Here is a 22,903-nt window from a genome sequence, read left to right on the forward strand (position 1 = left end):
GGAGCAGGACACCCCGAAGTGTCTGTGGCTGTGGATAAGTCCACACCAGAGCAGGTATATCTTGAAGTGTCTGTGGCCATGGTTATGTCTGTGCTGCAGCAGGTATACCTCTGAAAGGACTGTGGCCCAAGGATAAGTCCATGCTGGAGAAGGTACACCTCGAAGCATCTGTGGCTGTGGATAAGTCCATGCTGCAGCAGGTACACCTTGAAGCATCAGTGGCTGTGTATGAATGAGGTCATACTGGAGCACCTCAAAGCATGTGGCCATGGATAAGCCCACAACAGAGCAGGTACGCCCCTGGAGGGACTGCAGCCATGGGTAAGGCCATGTTGGAGCAGGTTTACTTCTGAGGTGACTGTGGCTGTGGATGAGTCTATGCCACAGCAGGTATACCCCTGACATAGATTAGGTCTTCAACTGCTGGGGCATGAAAAAGCACACAGCAGGTTTAATTTTTTCTCTTGCTCTTGCCCATCTGTGTTTGGATGGCAAAACTATCCCCGTAGGACCAGGGCTGGCTCCAGGAGAGGGCAACAGAAGTGTTCATTCCCAAGGCTTCTTGGGCCATGGGCTGAGCAAACCAGTGTCTTTATTTCTCTTCAAAGAAGAAATTGAAATCTGTGCTTGGCTGGATCACTGGTACCTGAAGGAGACCTCTCCCTGGAGTCTCATTTGGCTTGCTGTAACATTTCCTCCTTTTGCTTACACTGCTTCTTTCTCTCCCCACCTCATCCCCGACACATGCACCTTGTTTCCAGCGTAGTTTTTCCTGCCACATTGTTATCACCATTGCGACCACAGCGAGATATTGCTCAAGCCAGAAGCTGGATGGTGCATGCATTCGGGTCAGGAATTCCTCCCCTCTGGACAGAGGATATGTTGTATTTGTTGTCCGACCTCCACCGTGCTCCCTGCAGCCAGAAAGTCCCAAGCAGAGGCAGCTGGAAGGATGCCAGCGGTCATGAGTCGCTGGGCTTCCCCTGCGTCAGCCGGAAAAGGAAGCTGCTGGGAGTGAGTGCGAGATCCTTGCGCCTGCTGGGACCAAAAGCCAGGCTCAGCTCACAGGGGGATGCTCATGAGGCACGAGCAGATTCTCAGCAGGGAAAAGCTGAGCCTCAGCTTTCATCAGCTTTCACACTGGTGGGTATACAGGGAGATGGGGCTACAGACAAAGCAAGGTAGATCAAATACATTGCCTTTGGCCCGTGCACCAAATCCCAGAGGTGTAAGAAACACAGACTTCTGTTTCTCCAAAGGATGCAATTGCCTTTTATCCCCCCTCCACTCTCCCAACCTCCTGGGTTTTTTTAAAAGCCTCATTTTAACCCAGAATTGCAAACATTACACTACTACCAGGTAGCAACCTTCATCTTCTCATTTCTGCCTCAGCCATGGGGTGGTTAGACAAGATGGTCTCCTTACAGGCTCCTAGGTGAGAAATGGCTTGTATGGGGGTTCAGCTGCACTCCCATGTGAAGTAAAGCCTGTCTGCGACTAACGAGCAAAACCAGGGCTCCACAGGTTTAAATTCTCTCACTTCTTTTACAACAGGCTTTCTGTGTGATTTTGGTCAATGTGCCCTTATCTTTTGCATGAGATAACATTCGCCTCCCAGCTAGTTTTTTGGAAAAGTTAAATCAGTCATGAAGCCACTTAGATTCAGTGATGAGAGCCTTGGAAAAGGAGATAAGTGGTGTGTGGGAAGTGGATGCTTATCTATAGCCAAGCAGACCTTGGAGGCTCATGGGTCAGGCTGATGCTGCTGTTCTGCTCTCGTGGGGGACTGACTGCTCCTCCTTCGGACAGCTGTCATCTTGGTGATGCTGCTGTGGGCCCTGCGAGAGCTGATACAGTGACACAGAGATGCTGCCTGGTCCCCTGCTGGGTCCCTTTTAAACACATTTTTTCATTTTGTTTGTGTGGGGTAAATACAGGGGGAAGGAAGCACAATTCCTCACTGCTGGCTGCTGGTACAACCCCCTGCTTTGCTTGCCCGGACAGGGGCAGTTGACCACCACTGCCTGATGAAGCTGGATGAGGACCACATGGCAGTGGAGTGACATCAGATGAGGAAGCAGTCATGGAGCTGGCCCAAGTGCACACTACTTCTGTCCTTGCAAGCACAGAAAAATCCTAAAATACGTGGAGGAGCTCCCAAAGGGATCATATCCCAGTGCAGAGCGTGTGAGTGATGTATGGGGGTATGCGGCTGGGTGTGGGCAGGCATGGGCAGGGGCACTTTCTGACTCTCTTCTTTTGACCTCCTAATGGATGTGGTGGTTTAATCTTGCCCTGGGACTCCAGTTTGGGTGGGAGGTGTTGGCCAGCATCAGGTCCTGCGTGCTGGAGGCAAGGTTTGGGCAAGATCCTTGGGATTTCTGAAGGAGTGGGGCTCCATTGGCGCTGCTGGCGAGGGTCAGCAGAGGCAGCATCTTCTGTCCATGGTCATCATGAACACTCCCGACAAGGGATTGTTCTTATCAGGACTGCTTTGGCCATGCCAGATTAGGAACAATCACATGTTTGTTTTTTCCAGAGAAGCCATGGCTACTGGTTTTACTAGCAGCAACCACTAGCATGCAGGGAGGGGAGGAAGGAGGGGAAAGGTGGGTGGGCTGTTTAGCCTCACCAGCAAACACAGTTGCACCAGAACATTATCACAATGATGCTCAATCACTAGGATTAGCATCATCCTAGATTTGATTTTTCCAGTCAACAGCAAGGGACAGGCACCATCCAGGTCTGGCTCGGCCCTCAGGAGGTTTGAACTGCTCCTGAAGATGCCCACCCCTGCCAGGGTGGGTAGCTGGGGGTCTGGAGGCAGGCAAGCGGGGTGAGTCTCAGCATTTTTGGCTCCTTCCCATGACAGCCCATCACAAATTGGCACTTTGCAAGATCCCCACTCCCCCACCCAGCAGCTGCCACTGTCCCCAAGGACGCAGCTGCACAGGACAGGAGGAGGGGACCCCAGGAGGGCCAGCTGGGGGCCACAGGCAGGGATTGTTGCCGCCAGGCTGGCTGCTGCAGGCAGGGGATGAAAGGCTCACATTTGGGTGAGCTTTTGGGTGGCTTTTGCTCACCCAAAGAGCCCATGTGGGGTGCGAGGAGCACAGTCGTGAATGACTGGGGTCTTGGTGGGACAGCACGAGAGGGCTAGCAAAGGTCCAGCAGTGCGGGGAGCATGGGAATGGCAGGGGAGATGCATGGTGCATGCTTGGGGCAGCTCCCTTTAGTCTCTTGCTTTCAACTGGGGAGACATGTCTGGGGAGTGGGACTTGCACTGCATGAAGATTGGGCTGGCAGGGAAGGGGAGAGGCAGGGGTCTGCTCCCTCCCTTGCTGCAGAAAGCAGGTGCTTAGAGAGGAGGAGGGAGGGAAGGGTGGACATGGGAGGTTTGCCAGACACCAAAGCAGCTGGGAGCTCCTGGAGAGGAGAGACGTGGCATGTGTGGGCAGATTAACAAGCTGAGCCAATCAGAGGCTGCTCACCCCTGCACACATGTGCTCAGGGCTGGCTGCCAGCACCTCTGAAATTATTTTTGCCTGGCCAGCGGCTGAAGGAAGGTGCTGTTCAATGGGGGCAAATTTGTGATCATCTGAATTTTTGCTCCCACCAGCCAAGACTTGGTTGCAGACTCTCCTGACTGGGACCAAGACTTGGATGCCAGAGCTCTCAAAGCGTTCAGTGGCACAGCCTGTCTTCAGAGTCCTTCCCACCAGCTAAATGGCAGCATAGCACTGGAAACTGTGGCTTAGGGGACTTGAAAGTAAATGCTGAACTGATTGGGCCCCAAAATTTGTCTCCAGAGCTGAATCTGAGATCTGCCATAGTCTGGGGAGGTCTAACCTGTCCGGCTCTGAGTGTAGACCAGACGGGACCCGAGTACTTTGGTGTCGGAGTGTGCTTGAACCGGACGTATTGCTTCAAGTCCATTTACATGGTGTTTTGCTAGCGCTACCCAAACATTAATTAAAGAAGGTGCCTCCAGGCCTGTTTATAACAGAAAAACAAAGCGTGTCCCACAGGCACTACAGGAGCTACACATGGCGGGGAGGACCACATCCTGATTCCCCATCTGCCCCCTTCCACTCCACCGTGCAATGCGAGCGAGCTGCAGCTCTGTGTCCGCAACCACGTGCCTGATGTGGCTGATCTCAAGTGCAAAATCCTCTGGGCTCAAGGAGAGAAATCCCCCTTCTTCAGCCCCTCCATCCCAGCTGTGTGTAGGGGAGAGCTTGTCTTCACTGCAGTGCATGATGCCTGCGTGGAGAAACCCCAGTGATGCTGGGGGCTGCTGCTGGTCCCAGGCTAAACTTGCACTGGGCCCTCTGGGCCTGATCCTGTGCTGCACTAAACCAACCTGGCTCCAGCAAAGCAGCTACGCGTTGATTTGATGCAAATCTGCTGGTACCTGCATGAGAGCCTGGCACTACGAAACTGGGAGGGGAACTAAGAAGAGGAAGCACAAACCCTGGAAAAAACAAGGAATAATCCCAGGTAATTAAGACCTCTCGCTGAAGCCACCCAGATCACATGCAAGAGCCTTTGCATTTCTATTCTGTATTGGTGCCGCCTTCGGGCTGTTCCCAGTCACTGGGTGTTTCCCGGGACTCTCCAGTGGGTCACCAAAACTTTTTCTGCTACTTCAGTAGGGCATTCTGCTTTACAATCTAAAGAACACCATTGCCTGTAGTTACTACAGGTAAGCAGGAGAAGCTGTGTAAGGACTTGAGCCTGCAGTTAACTTTCAGAGCTATCCCAGGCACATCCAAACCAGTTGAACACAGCCCACAACCAGGACAAGCAATTGCACAGAAATGAATCTCCAATTCATGTTAATAGCCCCAAACCTAAAGTTGCCGGAGGCTAATTAGAGAAGCTTGGAGAGTTTGAGGAGTAAAATTATCTTAATAGTTTAACTGTATAAACACACTGACTTATTATATTGAGGGTGGAATAACTGTCTCCTGAGCAGCATGTTCACCTGTAAGCTACAGGCTGGCTTCTTCTCCACAAGTTTACCTTGAGATGGGGAAATCTGCATGAGAAGGAAATGAAGGTTATGGATCTGTGGTTTGAAAGCACATTGCTCTAGTGATATTTTTCTGGTAGGATTTGCACAGCTAATTTCCTACCTGTCTGTACTCCTGTACATGCTATTAATTTAAATATTTTGTACTTATTTATTTATTAACATATATTACCATATATATATTTATATATAAATACTATGTATTTATTTATAAGCCACCTTTTTCTTCAACTCAGCATTGCTTGGCTCCATCTGGAGTCAGACCTGTTGCCCATGTGCTCTCATACAAAGGCAGCACAGCGAAGGGCCTGATCGACTTCAAGTGAAATTCAATATACGGTGTTTGGGAGAGGAAAATTGTCCACTGTAGAAGACATGAGTGAACGGCGCGACCCCAAAGAGGCCAGAGAAAGCCTCTGCCCCAGGTGTGGTAGCAGTCAGGGCGATAGGCATCCTGTGTCAGGAAAGGGATGCTGCTGCTGCTGCTGCTGTGTCTGGACAACTTTGGAGATCAAAGTCTGGAAGGGCTGAAGATGGTCATGGATGAAAGGAAGGAGATCCCAAAGCCAACCAAACCACGCTTGGCCTCTGCAGGGAGGGGAGGACAGAGGATGACAAAAACAGCGACTCCTTTCTGTTATCTCCTTGAAGCTCTGCGATGCTGTTTACCTGGAGAGCTTCCACCACCCAGGAGCCACCATCCTGTCCACCTCCTGCAAGCACCCCTGAGTCGTCATCCACTCCCACCACCCTGCCTGGGCTTTGCACCTCAGATAGTTGAAAACTGGCCTCTCTGGGACACCTCATCCCAACTCGAACATCGCCGCCAGCCTGCAGTGCATCGCAGCCTTCCTCCAGCCTTCCTCCTCCAAGCTTCATCCTTCCTGTCTTCACAGGACCAGGGAGTCAGGTCTGTGTTGCAACCCAAGACATTTTGTAGGGCAAGCAAACACGAGAGGAGCTGTGCAAAGGTGGGGATGGCTGCAGAAGCATCCATTTCAACACCAGCACCTCCTCCTCCCTCCCCTTTTATACTGGCCTCCTTTCACTTGCTTCCCACACCAACATAAGCCTTTGTGACCTAAATAACTTTTTTTTTTGGTTGTATTCTATGCAAAACCCATCCACGCATTTAATAGATTTCTCCGTAGGTGGGACCTTACATGTCTTGTGACTGGGGCAGGGGGACAGGATTTTAAGCAGTGCCACTAAGAAAAAAATGTAAAACAAAGGAAAACTGGAGTTCTAACCCACACCTGCCTGCAGGTGAGGCAGAGGATGGCTCTTATGTGATGGAATTTGCCACTTTGAAAGCCTGGGAAATCAGTCAGAAGACATGCTGGGAGTATAGGTAATGACAAATGGGTCTCTCTTATCAGACCAGGACAGGGAGACTGGTGAAAGGAAATTTTAAGCTGTCAAAAATCTTTTTTTCTTTAATTTATTTTCCCCTACGACTTGCAATGAACATGCCCCAGGAATTTCCGAAGGAAAATTCTTTCAGAAAAAGACTAAATGGATATGGACAGCAAGAATATCCAAATTCATTAGAATTAACTGCAGTAAAAATGTCAGCAGGTATATTAAACTCCCCGCTTCAGGGTGCAGGAAACACTTGAGTTGTTAGATCCAGCTGGAGTGGGGAGGAGGAGGGTGGGGAGGCAGCTCCAGCTCCAGCCCTTCTCCAGCCACATTTCTCAAAGATAGTAACAAAGCTTGTGCTGACTCCAGTACTGCTGCAAATCAGACCACTTGGCCAAGGCAGTCACATCTTGGTAGGTACATAGCTAGTAGGACCTAGTAGGACCTCACCATCCCATCATAGTAGAGCATGATTTAACAAGGACTACCTCAGAGTAGTCTCTGTAGTTGTGGAACAGGCTCTGAAGTTAGCAGAGACAGGGTGATGGAGGAAAGGATTTACTCCTATTAGCCCTGTAAGTGCTTATGCTAAATCCAACACCTGCAGCAAAGCTCAGAAAGAAACAACAGAGAAGAGCCTTTGCAATTGCTTTGCCTGTATTTAATTAGCAAAATGGAAAACAGTGCTACAGCATTTAAGGCTGTGGGAAGAGTTCAGCCCAGGACAGACCAGCTCAAGAATTCTAAGTCTGCTGTGCTTCTGCCAGTCCCAAGGGGAAACCTTGGACATAGAACTAAGAGGGAGACCAGGACATAAAGTGAGGCAAGCAAAAGGGCTGCCTACTTTTCACTGTTTACGTGCTGAGCACTACAGAAGGAAAATGGCTGGATCTTCCCCTCCCTCCATTCCTCCAACTAGCTGGATGGTGTAGGGGGGAAACCCACATAAGACAAGGGCCCAAAATTTGAAGCATTATTGTGTTGTGCATCAAATGTTGGGTTACGGGAGAAAAAGGTTGCTCCACCTCAGCCTCCTCAGGGTAGGGAGCTGTCTAGAGCTTATCTGCAATGCAGAGCATCTCTAAGGCTGCTTTCAAGTGTCTGTGGCCTCAGAGGGCCATGTCATCAGTGGAGGCTGAAGGATGATAGTTGATGCTCTGGTTACATACCCAAGGAGCACTGTAGCATCTCTGCACTGCCCCCACCCCAGGGCATCCTCAAGAGGAAAAACCAATGGGCTCTATACTGAGGGCAACAGGACTGATGAAGTTTGGTCTTCAGGTTTCTGCAGAGCAGAGAAATGGGATTCAAGTCCTGTGATAGAAGGAAGAGGAGTGGAAGGCATTGCCTGAGAGAAGTAGCTGGGCGTTTCATTGGTGTGATGAGCCAACAAAAGCAACTCCCATGTCAAAACTCATGGGATCTAATACCAGATGGCCACCTTGCTGAAATAAGCTGGGGGCTGTGCACCAGCTCACGGCAGTGCGGCAGCTTTCTTGTGACCAGCAGATGGAGGCAGCAAGGTCAACGCTACCAAGGGAAGGTGGTTCTTCACAGAAGTGTAGTTTGGTGTGGAAGTCCCTGCCACAGGGTGCTGTGGATGCTAAATGTTAGCATGGGCTCAAGGGGAGACTGAAGGAGTGCAGGGAGGGGAAATCCATTGGGGATTTCTAAATACACAGAAGCCAACCACAGTTCAAGAAATCTCTAAGCCATGAATTGGAAGAAGCAGGGTGAGTATCACTTACACCTGTCTTCTTTCCATACTACTTTGTCCTCTGTCAGAGACAGTCACTAGGCTAGACAGACTTGTGGTCTGATTCATCAGTGCTTGTCGGGGTGCAATGGGCATGCAAAGGACCTTTCTCTCCAACACCTCCCCATCCCTCTGGGTGGGTAAGATAAAGGTATCAGGCAGCAGAATAAAGACTGGAGCAGCAACAATAGCAGATATAAAACCCTTACTCTTATCTGCAGTGCTTTGAGGGGATGTAGTTTTTGCCTTGAGCAGCCCAACCTCTATCCTCTGAGAGATGGGAAGGCACTTTAGCAACACAAGCACTTTTCCTACAATGTCCTGTGAAAGGCATATGGGTATGTGGTGAGCAGACATCCAGTGCAACAACGTCTGCAGGCATCAAGGCCACACATCAACCTTCCTGCAGTTCATGAGTGTGCTTTTGGGACCTCAGAAACAGAGACTGCAGGGCCACCATAGCATGCTGGCCATATCCTGCTCTTCAGTGTTTTCCTTGAGACTGAATTTTAGCTTTTTAACTTTTTAACAATTGCCAGCATCCGCTCTTCATTTGTTCGGTGTGGCAGTTTCCCTTTCCCCTAGGGAGGAATGGAAGAGCTCCTGTTCTCCTGTGTCTGGATAACCTGGTTGTAAGGGTGTCTTCTGAGTTGAGCTGAGTCCAATCAAACATGACTGCATGAGGTAGTATGGTACAGACTACACCCACGTGCATCTGTGCTAATTTTATGGTACTAAAGTACTAATTCTTAAGGCGCCATGGTATTTTTTTCCAGAGGGCCACAGGAAGCCCCACAGGCTGTAGACTTTGCCATGTTAGGGTACTATGAGAGTTAGGTCTGGAATTAAATTAATGTTGCTCACATTTTACATCAACTTCCCTTGTATAAGGAATGAATAGATGTTTCTTACAAACAGTTAATTTTTCAGGTTCTCCATCCCTGTAAAGCCCTGTCTTCCTGCAGATCCTACCTGAGAAGTGTGCTGGGAGCAGAAGGGATCTGCTACCATGAATATCACACAGATGGTCCCCAAGGATGCAGGGTGGGGATTTTTCATGAATAAAATGAAGGGACGGCTGTATTGACATGCAGCTCCCTGGCTACTGTATGGGCACACAGGGCAAGGCCATGTGATAGAGTCATCACCTTTGTAGTCTTCTGCAGCTCTTCACATCAAAACAAGATTTGGGAGGCCTTTAGCTCACTCAGGGTGACCCTGAATTCCCCCAGCACAGCATTTCTGGAGTATTGGTCAAACCATTGAACCTGTGGGAGAGAGGGAAAAAGCCTATCCATGGGACTGAGGTGCAGGATGGAGCTATGCCACAAGTGCATCCACACAGATCACAGCTGAACCTCATTCAAGGGGAGCTACCTGCCTTTAGGGCCTGTTTTCATGTGTTTCCATTCTCACCCATGGGCTTTTGGGACAGTCAGGATTGGGCTGTCATGATAGCAAAGAAGGTCCATGCCAAGGAGTAAAATTCAGAATACCATTCTTTCAGTGATATCACCTGAAAAAACTCTTCTGCTAGCTTCGACCTCTGCTAACACCCTCCTGCTCTTGGACATCTGCCTACTGGAACATCAAGTGGCATTACCTCACCCTGTCCCCTTTCTCAGACCAGCTTAAACAGGCTGTGTGAAGGCCATGGCCCCTCTGATCTTGCTGACTCCTGCCCTTCCTCCATGCAAGGTTTGGTCCCTGCAAGGGCTGGCCAGAGGAGTGGGTGGGTGCTGAAATCCCCTTGCACAAGGGTATGTCCTCTGCCAGCTGCCCACATTTGCTTCATGGAAGCTTGGGGCCGTCACTGCATGTGCTCGGACATGGCTTCAGTCCCCTCTTTGTGTCCCCCCTCCACAGCTGTTTCTCCAGCATGTGGCTCTCGAGCATGCAGCCATTTCCCACTTCTGGTCTAAGCTTCCTGGCTTTGCTGCTTGCTACCACAGGAAAACTTAATGGCCGAATCAAAGGGGTTTGAAGTAATGTGCAACTGGAGACTTGTCAAGGAACATGAGATCTGTAGCAACACGTGGGAATCACCATTCAGCTTCAGACCTACAAGCCATCTAGTCCACTGATGTCTTTTGAAATAGCAATTGCTGGCTGCTCCTGGGAGGGAGCAAAACCTGCCAGAGACCATTAAAGGATTACATGCCCCCAGGAAAGCCATCTATCCCTGGTTGGTCACATCTCTAGCTAACATCTCGAGATCTCTGAGTTTGTACCAACTCTGCAATACTGGTTTGTCTTTATCTTGCTGTTAGTGCAACTCCAGATTTCTGGGTGATCCACTTCCCTCTGCCTCCAGCTGAGCTCCTGGGCACCTTCGTATAATGTGGCAAGGGGTTCAAAGTACAAAGACTTCAGTTTCATGCCCTTCCTTACTGCTGGCTCGTGGTGTCTGCAGATCATTTGCAGGGAATGGTTGGTTGGAAAATGACCTGTCTGCTGTGGATTTCACCAGTAATGCCTTCACTGCTGTCCCCTCAGCACGCATTTCAAAGCCATCCCAGTCTAGAGGATGTTTCACAGCTATCTGTTGCCAAGGCATGGTGTACATTTAAAATCCCTGGGCATTCACAGGTACATCTGCAGTGTTACATCTGCAGCTAGACCCAAACTAGCTCTAAATGAGGCAAGTCAGAAGCAGCCAAGCGAGAGTAACAAAGAGTTAGGGAAAAGAGGCTAACAGTAGTTGTAGGCTGCTTCTGCTCACCATGTTATCTCTGTTAGAGCTAGCTCTGCTCTCCCTGAACTGTATGATAGCCCTCAGCTCACTCACTGCAGCACCATGCATTTACCCCAGGCCTCAGTTTCTATGCCGCATCCTGCTGCAGGACTGTGCATCCAAGCACATTTCCACAGGGAATGCCTGTGGCAAAGGATGGGAGAACACAGAGCACCCGGAAACACAGATTTCAGGGAAATCAAATCCCCCCCCAGATCAATACTGCAAAGCGCAAAAATAAAATGCCCAAGAAATTAATAGGGCACCCCCTTGAAAGCTAAAGTGTTTTAGGGGTTCTAGGCTTTCTGACCCTTCTGGCTGCTGATTACTAATTGGCAATCTTGGTCTTATTCCTGTTGCCAAAGGACCAACCTCCCAGCTGGCTGTACTTTGAGAGGACCTGGTGACTAATCCCCTCTATGTTCCTCAGAGGGGTAAGAGAAGAAGACATCTCCAGAAGCCATTACACATTTCTTCTCTGGTCAAGGCACCCTTCTTTATGTCTACTGAGCCAGCATCCCTTCTCACCTCCAGCTTCAGTGTGCTCTTCTCCACCTCGGCATCCTGCAGGGAGCAGACGAAGTGGTCCCCAAAGGCTGGCCTGCTGCAGTTCCACACACTGGAGCCTGGGGATGTGGGACAGGACCTGCCTCAGCAGTCAGACCCGGACAGCAGACTCAGCACACCCGTGGCTAGGCAGCCCCCGGGCCTCCAGGCCAGTCAAAAGCAGCTCACATCACTCTCTGTGGTAGAGGAGGAAGAACTTCAGCGTGCCCTGGGAGCGGGGCAGGACCTCAAGCTGCTGAGGTCCTCGATCTTGCTGGAGGAGGAGATAGAATCATAGAATCATTAAGGCTGGAAAAGACCTCTAAGATCATTGAGTCCAACCGTCAACCCAACACCACCACCCACTAAACCATGTCCCTAAGCGCCTCATCTACAAGTCTTTTAAATACTTCCAGGGATGGTGACTCAACCACTTCCCTGGGCAGCCTGTTCCAATGTTTAACCACTCTTTCAGTAACGAAATTTTTCCTCATGTCCAATCTAATCCTCCCCTGGCGCAACTTGAGGCCATTTCCTCTCGTCCTATCGCTAGTTACTTGGGAGAAGAGATGGACACCCACCTCGCTACAACCTCCTGTCAGGTAGTTGTAGAGAGCGATAAGGTCTCCCCTGAGCCTCCTTTTCTGCAGGCTAAACAACCCCAGTTCCCTCAGCTGCTCCTCATAAGACTTGTTCTCCAGACCCCTCACCAGCTTCGTTGCCCTTCTCTGGACACGCTCCAGCACCTCGATGTCCTTCTTGTAGTGAGGGGCCCAAAACTGAACACAGTATTCGAGGTGCGGCCTCACCAGGGCCGAGTACAGGGGCACGATCACTTCCCTACTCCTGCTGGCCACACTATTTCTGATACAGGCCAGGATGCCATTGGCCTTCTTGGCTGCCTGGGCACACTGCCGGCTCATGTTCAGCCGGCTGTCAACCAGCACCCCCAGGTCCTTTTCCGCCAGGCAGCTTTCCAGCCACTCTTCCCCAAGCCTGTAGCATTGCATGGGGTTGTTGTGGCTGAAGTGCAGGACCCGGCACTTGGCCTTGTTGAATCTCATGCAATTGGCCTCGGCCCATCGATCCAGCCTGTCCAGGTCCCTCTGAAGAGCATTCCTACCCTCACTCCCGCCCAACTTGGTGTCGTCTGCAAACTTACTGAGGGTGCACTCGATTCCCTCATCCAGGTCATTGATAAAGATATTGAACAAGACCGGCCCCAAAACTGAGTCCTGGGGAACACCGCTCATGACCGACCACAATAATGCAGGTGCACAGCTCGTCCAGCTCGGTTCATAACACCTCCACATTAGCAAATTGAGGACAAGAGGAAAAGAGAGAGATGGGTCTTTTACAGCCTGGTAGTGTTGAACTTCCCTCCTGTTCCTACAATGGCAGGAAGAGAAGGTGTGTTTAGACCTGGTGCCTTTGCAGTAGAGCCAGGGGACCTGTGAGGGCTTGTGTGGTAGCGCCAGCGTCCCATGTGCTCCCCCGTCCTGGCAGGTTGGCTCTCTGGCATAGTGCAAGCATCTAGTCCTGGTTCAGACCATGGGGAAGAAAGAGCTGGAAAGAGCCTGGCCTCGCTCAGGAGCCGTATGTAAGCTCAGGCTGGACAGTGAGTGAAATGCATAGCAGAGTCCAACAGCTGTGCTGCAACAGGGAGAGCAAGCACACCAAAGCAGCTGCTTTCCTCGCCCTGGTCATGCAGGACAGGCTCTCTTTCAGCCTTTTTACCCCCCTCTCACTGTGCTTTTCTTTCTGGCATTGGCTTTTCTCTTAATTAGAGAGGAGCAGCTGCAACCCTCTAATAGCCATTTTGTACTTAGCAGCTGCTGGTGGTATTTTGGTGCTGGCTCCTCTCTCCTGTTGCTGAGCCAGCTCTCCCCCTGCCACGGCGCTATGCAGCAGGGCTGCATGCCTGGGCTTCCTCCTCTCGCAGTGAGCCCTGGCCAGCTGCGGGAAGGTCACCAGGAACTTGAGGAATTCATTTTACTGGAAACCACATCCAGTAACAGAGACACAGGCTGGAGGTGGAGAAGAAACTGGGTCCCTTCAATCATGGGGGAGGGAGAGGGGATGGGAAAGGTTTGCAATTGCTTCTTTTTCAGTAAAAATTTAAGAGACGGATAAAGGAGAAGCAAGGAGAAGCAAGTAGAAGTCAAACTTTTGATCAAGTGAGAGGAGATGTTTTGCAACAGTTTACCCAGGAATTGCTCTGCCAATGTTTTCATATCCCTCAGCAATGGACTTCATAAGCTCTGCAACTCTCCTTAATGCACCTGGAAACAGAGCAAAGGTCCCTGTCACACACTGTGATACCTATCATCTGCTGTGTTTTGCTTGTGGCCTGAAGAGTTGAAGCATCCCAGCAGCCCTATTTATAAGAGGTCAAAATCTGAATTTGCCATCCAGAACTTACTCAAGCTAGTTCTAGTACCCTCTGGGAGGCTGAGGGGCAATGGAGGATGAGAACTGAGTGCACAGGTGCTGTGGGTGGATTGCAATACCTGTAAAATCATAGCGGTGGGGCTGACTGCTGACCTGATGCATCAGTGCTTTGCTCCCCCTTTCCCTGTTGTGTGTCTCTGTGACTGTCTAGTCCTGCCAGGGAAACAGGGATGAGTGGATGTGTGGCCCTGGTGCACACGTGGCCCTGTTACCACACGTGAAGAGTTTCTGTTTAAGTGGAAGAGCATATTTTATTTTATATAGAGTGTATTGTATTGTATTGTATTGTATTCTGTTCTATTCTATTCTGTTCTATTCTATTCTACTTTGCTTCTCCCTCCATTCCTTTCAGCCGGAGAGTCTCTTTCTTTGTATGTTTTCTTGACACAGGTTTTTTGGATCTTGTTTTCTACTGGACTGTCAGTCAGTCCATCACTTGACCCTGTGGGATTTCTGAAAATGAGGATGGCTCTTGACTTTGTCCTAGCATCTGTGTACTTGCCTTGATATCTGTATTGCTCTGCTTAGCGGTGTCATGCAGAAGAGGTGGCGGTTTTTTCCCCCAAACGCCATTCTCTGCCTTTTTCCTAAACCAGCCTTCGCTGTGGCACCTCTTCTCTGTGGGAATAAAGAAAAGCTGAGTAAGTGCCATCCAGCTTGGAGATGATGACATTTGGAGATGATGATGAGAGTCTTGGAGTGGGATTTTTATTTGGTAGTTTGTGAAAGTCTTTAGAGAGCCCAGAGTTTAAAAACCCCTGAGGACCCTTTCTCTGGAAAGCACAACGTTTACATAGGGTACCCCAAAAATTAGTGCAGTGGATGAAGACATTGCTGTCACATGGTCTTACACTTACACTGGCTTTAGTTTGTGCATAGCCCTGTCCTGGAGGGAAGGGTTAGTCTAGCTGGGAAAGATCCCAGTTCAGTGGGAAGTGTTTCTTCCCCCAACACCTGGGGCTGGCCTCACTCAATCTCTCTTTCCGCATGGACAGTGTTGTCACCAGGAAGACTTTATTAGTGGGACCTGCTGAAGGGTCCAGTGTTAACATTGCCATCATACAGGTATGGCACTGACCACCTGGTGTGAATACTGTATGGTTTAGACTTTCTGGGACAGCCTTGCGACCTGCTTACAATAAAAATGCATCTTGGAGCAGTCTAGCAAGCTGTGCTCAGATGGCACTTGGGCCAGATGTTTCTGGATGAGAGAAGTGGGGCGAGCCGTGGTCATGGCTTGTGACCTTGCACAGCTGAGAAGGGAAGAGGAGGAAGAAGCAGCTGGGAGAGTTGTTTTTTTTTCCTTTTGTAAAAGCCATCCAAGCAGAGTGGGGTTGCTGAGGCTGGGTGACAGGAGGCTGGGAAGAACTGTGGACAGCAAGGAAGAGTTGGCGAGCCTGGCATCACCTGGGGCATGAGATAACAGTTGAGCTGGAGAGGACAGAGGAAGCCGTGCTTATGTGTCTGGCCCAGTGAAGGAGCAGCTGGCTTGTAGTGAGGCTGTATGAGTTGCCCAACGACTGTATGGGCAGGATGTGCTTGTGGGATCCTGTAGTGTGTGCCTTGTTTCTTCCCCTTGCAGGTAACAACCAGGAGAGGTGACCTGCCCCAGTTTCCCACATCTTGTCTTCTTGCACACAGAGCCAACTTCATTTTAACAAGAGGAACCTGCTCCCTTACCTGCCTCGGATCAGGTAATGGAGATCTTGGACACACAGCTTGCCACAGAGTGACTATGACAGAAATGGTGGCGGCTGGAACCATAAAAGCTGAGGACGTTGCTCAGCTCCTGTATTTGGTCCAGGGTGGAAGATGCTTGTTGAGAGAAAGGGTAACAGAAACGCAGGCTCCCAGTGGCTGCTGAGCACTGTTGCCCAATACTTACTTTTCCCAGCCCTGTTGCGTTTCTGGAGCTGACACATCTGGCAAGATAAGATAGTCAGGGCCACCAGGAGCAAGAGGATGGCTAATGCCAAGATTCCATACTTCCAGGTATTGGAAAAGGGCATCTGTAAGCTGTGCAAGTCGAGCATGACAGAGCTTTTCTGTATCATGTCTTGTTCCTCTGAGAGAGAGAGAAGGAAGGGCTCAGCATTGCTAGTATTGCCTCTCCACGTTGTATGAGCCAAGCAGGGAAAGGTCTGTATACATAGACAAACTGCAGCTCAGACCCATATGTACAGAATTAGTCTTGTTGCCCTTGTAGGGACTTGTCAGTAATGTTATTTACCTATGCTTGTGCTGACAGGATCAGTACCACATTATCACAGATCTGTTGTCATCATTGCCACACAGACAGGCATCTGCTTTTGTCCACAGCAGCTTATGGTCTTCCCAGATGAAAGGCCACTAGAAATGTGATGCACCTGTGATTTTCCTGCAAATTTTTTTTCAGCCTGCTTCCTTGCCCTCCATATATCACTGCTTCACAAGCGCTGTTATAGAACCATAAAATAGTTTGGGTTGGAAGGGACCTCTAAAGGTCATCTAGTCCAACCCCCCTGTTACTTGCCCTTCTGCTCATTGCCTTCTGACAATGCCTGACAGCAGATGCTTGGGGACAGTATAAGACCGGGTAAGCACCCAGTGATACTTGCCCCCAAAATGTTCCTCCTGCAGTATGCAGCTAAGGGCCTTACTTGCATCTAATAAGGCTCAGTGGATTTTTTTTTTCATTTATTCATCCAATTGCCTTTTTAAGCTTTGTCACATGCTAGCTGCCACAGTATCCTCTACCAAGAAGTTCTCCCACCCAACACAAGAACTATCATCTCCTTTAGTTAGCTGACTTCTCACATGATTGTTTAATTTGTCATTGCCTAGATCCTGAACTGGAAAGAGAACAGCAGAGAGTTGTTTTCTGTTCACCCTCTCCAGACAGTCCTGATGTCAGACCTCTCTCCTCTCCCTCAGCCACCCTTTGCCAGGCTGTGTAGTCCTAGCTCAGCCAGTCATTACTCCTACAGAAGTTGCTCCAGATCTCTTCCCAACTTTGTTCCCTTTCCCTGAGCCTTATCCTGCTCTTCCCTGCAACCATGAGATTGTACTACAAAGGGCCAAGTCTGGTTCACTGTATCTGACTTGTTGGGTTTGATCCAAAGAAAACCCTTTGCATGGTTATGGGATCAGCACCTGACTGGCTGGGTTGCTGTGATGACATTGGCATCTGGGAGTTCACTAGCTTGACTTGCTTACTGTGCTGATGAGAAGTGTGCTGGCCAGTAGTCATGAAACTCTTGGCTTGGCAGACAGCTTCATCAAATAAGGAGATTTTGGTGCCTTCCTTTCAACTGTGCCTGCAGTAAAAAGCCACTCATTTGCAGACCTGTTCAGGCAGCAAGACACTCGGAAGCTGTAGTTTGTAGAGCAACTCTGGGAGGTCTAAGGCAGGCAAAGGAGACACTGGGAAAAGGATGAGAGACAGGGAGAAGCAGGATTGGGGTGCCCACTTGTTGATCTGTTGGGCAGGTGTGAGAGCCTGATGGGTCTCTGTAACGGGATACAAGGGAAGGTCTCTGGAAATTTGGAGAAAGGGATCTGGAGAGTTTGTCATCTGCCCCTGGAAGGAACCTGACAGTCCTAGGAAGAAGCAGCAGCTTAGTTTAGGCTTCTGTCTGTTGCTTTGCTCCAAGATGAATGGTGGTCTGTTGGACTATGGCTTGGCATAGTCTTTCATCCTTGCTTAGCCTGAGTAATCAAAATGAGGACTGGAGGAAGGGATTTGCACAGTGCCCTCAGGATAAGGATCCCTTAAGAGCTTTATCACCCTTTTCAGGAGAGGACTGAATCCAACCGGAAAGGAGAAGGGATGGGGAGCTCGTGTATGAGCAGCCCTTCCCATCCATGCCTTTACACCCTTTCGCAGTAAAGCTCTGGTAGGGAATAGCACTTGCTGTCTTTTTTGATTGCTTAAGGTGAGATTAAAACACTAATCTTGGCAGGGAAGCAAACATTTTACCCACCTCTACCAAACAAGAGCAGCCAAGAAACAGTGCCCAGCTTCGAATAAGAGCTGTTCCAAGAAATTGCTGCTGGTTTATGCATCCCAAAACAAGCTTTAAAGCAGAAATCAGTTTAGTCAAACTTCCTGCACAGAAGCCCTGAATATTCATTATTTCTTCCCCTCAGAACAAGCTGATGTTCATATCAGGTATTTCCTTCTATGATTTCTCATCACTGACTGTGTTATCCTTTGGTGCAGAACCCCATGCAACTGCTGGAGCACTGCAAAACATACCACCAGCAATCACTGCTGGAATGAAGCAATAGCAAAGAACAGGAGGTGACTGACAGAAATACCCTTCTGTGTGTGAGACCTAAATCTCAGTATAAATAAACATTTCCCAATAATTTGCTTCCTGAAAAAAATGGGACTAAGAGGAACCTTTAAAACTGCCCAAGAAATTTAACTCACTACTAACCTGCAATGCGATACTATCTTTAGACTAGCAAAGCTTCTCCCTAGGAGGGGGCCTTACAACACCACCTCCTCCTGTGCTGACTAGTCCTTACACTTGTGCTTATGAATCTGAGCCTCCTTCCACTAGCAGGCTTAGCAGACCCCCAAAACCTCCAGGCAAAGAACATAGCCAGATTTTGCCCATAGACACAAGTGCCCATAATGACTCTATGCTCACCCAGCAGGTACAAAGCCACCGGTACAGACAGCTGCCCAAAGCCTCATACATCTGTGATCCTTGGGCATGCTCTCAGCTCACACAACAGCAGGGAGGTTGAAGTATTGGATGTCTGTCTTGGGGAAGGGAAATAGTAGTTGAGCCGAGGGTACCATCGCATCAGTGAGGGGAACAGCACATTTCTGCCAGTGCAGAGCGGGCTGTCATCAGGATGGGGGGATTTTGGAGAATCTGTGAGCCAAGGACACCTTGGTGTTACCAACTAGACCCTGACATCCTCCTGCGATAACATTCTGAAGGCAGAGGAGTCTTGCCTGCTCCCTTGTAAGGGCATGAGTGAGCAAGGGAGGGACAGGAGACCCATGCACTGACTGGCTTGTCCTAGAAAAGCCTCCTAACATTGTTAACCATCACTGAGTTCTCTGTGTGGGCAGTGGACACTCACATTTTCAAATAAACTCGTTAACTCGCTGTCATTCACCTGAGAGAAGTTACTTTTAAGAACCTGCATCTGAATTACATAGCAGATAGATATTTAAATAAGAGCACACAGTGCATTTGAATGCCTCCCTAACCATCATGCCTAGCCCAGCACTCATGGACCTTGGTTAAAGTCAGCTTCCCCTTAGCAATAGGTCTGGTATAAAGACAGCTGCTGCCCCAGCATCGCTAAGTGAGCCAGACCACACTAATGTGAGCAACCTCTCTGCTGTCACACAACAGGGGCAGGACACGCTTGACACTGCACGTGCATCTCCCTGTCCTCCCCATGGCCCCATCCCCTAAACCAGGCTGTGAATGACAGCCTACAGCAGACCAGGCACTCCTGCACACATATATTTGCAACTCTGCCAGTAAGAGAAAAATCTCACCCTTTTCCTCTTTTCCCAAGACCCTGTCCAAACGTGCTGCAGCCCCATGAGAGGCAACCCCAGAAGGAGTTTGGCTACCCTACTAGAGCACCAACAGCCCTGCCAGGGTCCCACAGGCTGGGGACATCATTGTATTTCCCTGCAAAACCAAGAGGATCCCCTTCCCAGTTCCTCCCAGGTGCCTAACTCAACACTGGGCAACTTAAACAAAAATCATACCTTCAGAAACAGTGTAAAAGCAGGTTCTTGGGACCCCTCTGAGAGCATACGTGCACCATGCTGCCACTGACGTGGTAAGAGATTGGTTTGCTGTGCTAGAAAAACAAGTTACTACCCTGCTCAGCAAGACAGGAGCCAATATTGATGAAGCCAGCTCAGAACAGGGCGTACGTGGGTAAGAATGTGGTGGAGAGGCTGCTGCTTAATTAACTCCAGCAAAGCTGCAGAGGGCTGGTGTTTTGGGTGCCTGTTTGGAAAGTCCGGCTGTCAGGGTCGCAGTGAGAGCTGCTCCACACCGAGCTCCCTTGCAGCTCCCAGGAGAGGCCCAGCAGGCACTGGGCAGGACACGAAGGAAAAAGGCTGAGCTTCTAGACGCTTGTAGGAGACCATTTATAACCCCTTGCTGCTCTTGGTGAAACCAGCCCATATTGGTATGTGAAGTCCTCCCAGCTCTGCAAGCCCCTAAAAAGCACAGGATAACTGGGCTAAGAGTACGTGCTTTTCATCTGCTTTTGCTATGCAGTTGTTACAACAACTCTTCTTTCTCTATCCAAAGCAATAGGATCTCTTTTTTTTTACAAGTATGTCTGTTACAACCCAGACTGTGTGACTCAGGGGGTTGTAGCGGTTTCGTGATTCCCTTGGGCTAAATTAAGGTGAAACCACACCAGGTGATCAATTAAATGCTTTATTTATGGAGCATGCAACTTAAACTTGGAAAGCGTAATAATAGGCGGCGTGGATTCTATTGAGGCATTTATAAGAAGAAAAGGAAAGAGAAGAAAAGGAAAGAGAGAGAGAGAGAGAGAGATATCACCACCCTTGGATCCCGCGATGACAATGATGGACATGGCAAGCCTCCGGTGATGGGTGTGTGCATGGCTCCTTGGAGTTGTGCCTTTTATAGTCTAGTCCCCGCCTCTTGGGGAGTTATGTAGCTCCTGATCCTTTGTGCAGGCACCATTGGCGGGGGTGGTCATAAGCCCCTTCCTCAAATAAACTCTGTATGACCTCAGGCCATACATGGTGCGTTGTCATGCCGGGCCTATCAGAACATGGAACTGTGCACCCTCCGGCACATCCTCTGCGTCCTGAGTTACCTGGTGTCCTGGTTTTGGCAGAGATAGAGTTAATTTCCTTCCTAGTAGCTGGTACAGTGCTGTGTTTTGGATTTAGGGTGAGAACAATGTTGATAACACACCGATGTTTTAGTTGTTGCTAGGTAGTGCTTACACTAGTCAAGGACTTTTCAGCTTCCCACTCAGCATATAAAGCTGGGGGAAGAAGAAGGAAGGGGGGGACGTTTGGAGTGATGGCATTTGTCTTCCCAAGTAACCATTACGCGTGATGGAGCCCTGCTTTCCTGGAGATGGCTGAACACCTGCCTGCCGATGGGAAGTAGTGAATGAATTCCTTGTTTTGCTTTGCTTGCGTGCGCGGCTTTTGCTTTACCTATTAAACTGTCTTTATCTCAACCCACGAGTTTTCTCACTTTTACCCTTCCGATTCTCTCCCCCATCCCACCGGGGGGGGAGTGAGCGAGCGGCTGCGTGGTGCTCAGTTGCCGACTGAGGTTAAACCACGACACCTGGCCTCTCATTTAAGGTTTGTCACTGCTATGCAGACCTTGGCTTGTTTTACCACAATGCTTGAGACATTAACTCTTGCAGTCTCACAATGTCCTGCGGATGTTGGGGCTGGGGCTGTTGCAGCTGGATGCCAGCAGTGAATGGGAAGTCTTTGCACACACTACTGGAGCTAGATCCATAGTTTCAGCTGTGCCAATGCCATCCCACACCCTTCCAGGGCTGCCAGGCATAAAATCCAGGAGCCTAAAGATGCTTTAAGCACTTAGAGGCAATGAGCCATCTGAAAAGCAGGAGTGGTTCTCTCTTTCAGAAGATGGTGCTAAGTTACATGGAGATTACAGGGCCAAGATCTGTGGAGGGAGGTGAGAAAGGAGGCAGAACACCATCCTCCAGTGCTTTCCTTCCTTGCTCATCTGGTTTTCACTCCTTACCCCACCTGGGCTTCAATGATTTTCCCTGAGAAGCCTTGGATCACTCCCATTCTGTCTCTCCAGCCCTGGGAGCTCTGCTTGCTTGCTATCAAGCCATCCAAATCCGGACAGATTTTTCCCCAGAGAATTCATTAGCTGACTCTAACCCACCTCACTGGGATTATAGTTATCTTTGATCCTGCTGTAGTTAGGAGACATGGCTGCATGTCATGTAGCATGTCTAATTTAGATTTGCTTTGCATGCTGTGGCACAGAAGGGGAATGGATCCCCTGGGAGCCTGCTGTGAAGAAAGCAGCACCCCCCCACTGCAATCAGGGACGAACAAAACAGTCTTTTTTTCCCCTCTTTGTGAGAGGTGCCACAGAGAAAACTCTTTGGTGCTTTATATTCTAATTATTTCCAAGTGCAGCCTCACTACTTGATTTGCGGTTACTGCACATTAGAAATGAGCTGATGCATCTAACCCAGTTACAAGGAGCTCAATTAGCTAAGCTACACCTAGAAGTCATGGCAGGCAGGCAGTGTTTCCTAGACAATTACAATATGGCCTGGGGAGTATTTCTGTACCCAGAAGCAGAGGTGCTTTAATCATCTGCAAAAGCATAATTAGGGTCTGAACTAAGCATCTAAAAGTGAAGTGTGAAACAAGGCAAAAACAATATATATGGTGTAAAGAAGTAAGTTAGGGTAGGAAGTGCTGGCTTTGCAGGATACTTTGGGTCTGTGCACTGTCCTGATGACACGTTGTCATTCTTGGGATGTGATAATTACCAGTGAGGTAGGAAACAGTGAGCAGCACTGGAGGATTTGCATGAGTTGCTTGTAGGGTCCATGTGCAAACAACAGCAGTGCTGGTCCTTTATTTCTCTCTGTGGATATTATGGGCTGCTCTGTGCCAGCCTGAGAGCAGGGCAGCCCATCTTAGGACTTTTTTTGAGTGTCTGCTCTGAACATCTTCAAGGGCTTGAGGAATTGCCAACAATTCACCTCTCCCACTGCACACGTGCCTTTAATTGCAAACGAGATAGGCCGTGACACAATATTGTCCGCTTAAAATTTCCATCCCCCCAGCTACATGGTCCTAAATGCCATGTGCCACCGATTTGCCCTCTAGCTTGGAAGGGCTTATTCATCCATGCAGGCATCTGACCCAGTGCGTTTCTTCCTCCTGCTGGGGGCTGCATTTCCTCCCTTGGTGGATGCAGCTGGCTTTAGCTGAGAGAGGCAAGAGCAACCTCACATATTCATAAAGCTGTCAATTTGTAAGCTC

At 49.4% G+C, this 22,903-nt stretch overlaps 1 pseudogene; it reads right to left on the bottom strand.

Annotated features, from left to right (window-relative positions):
* Positions 1-5,546: 5,546 nt before the first annotated feature.
* On the bottom strand, positions 5,547-20,463 carry LOC103896223 (annotated as a pseudogene).
* Positions 20,464-22,903: the final 2,440 nt, after the last annotated feature.

The sequence above is a fragment of the Aptenodytes forsteri genome, unplaced genomic scaffold, assembly GCF_000699145.1.
Source record: "Aptenodytes forsteri isolate BGI_AS27 unplaced genomic scaffold, ASM69914v1 Scaffold17, whole genome shotgun sequence".
Classification (NCBI taxonomy): domain Eukaryota; kingdom Metazoa; phylum Chordata; class Aves; order Sphenisciformes; family Spheniscidae; genus Aptenodytes; species Aptenodytes forsteri.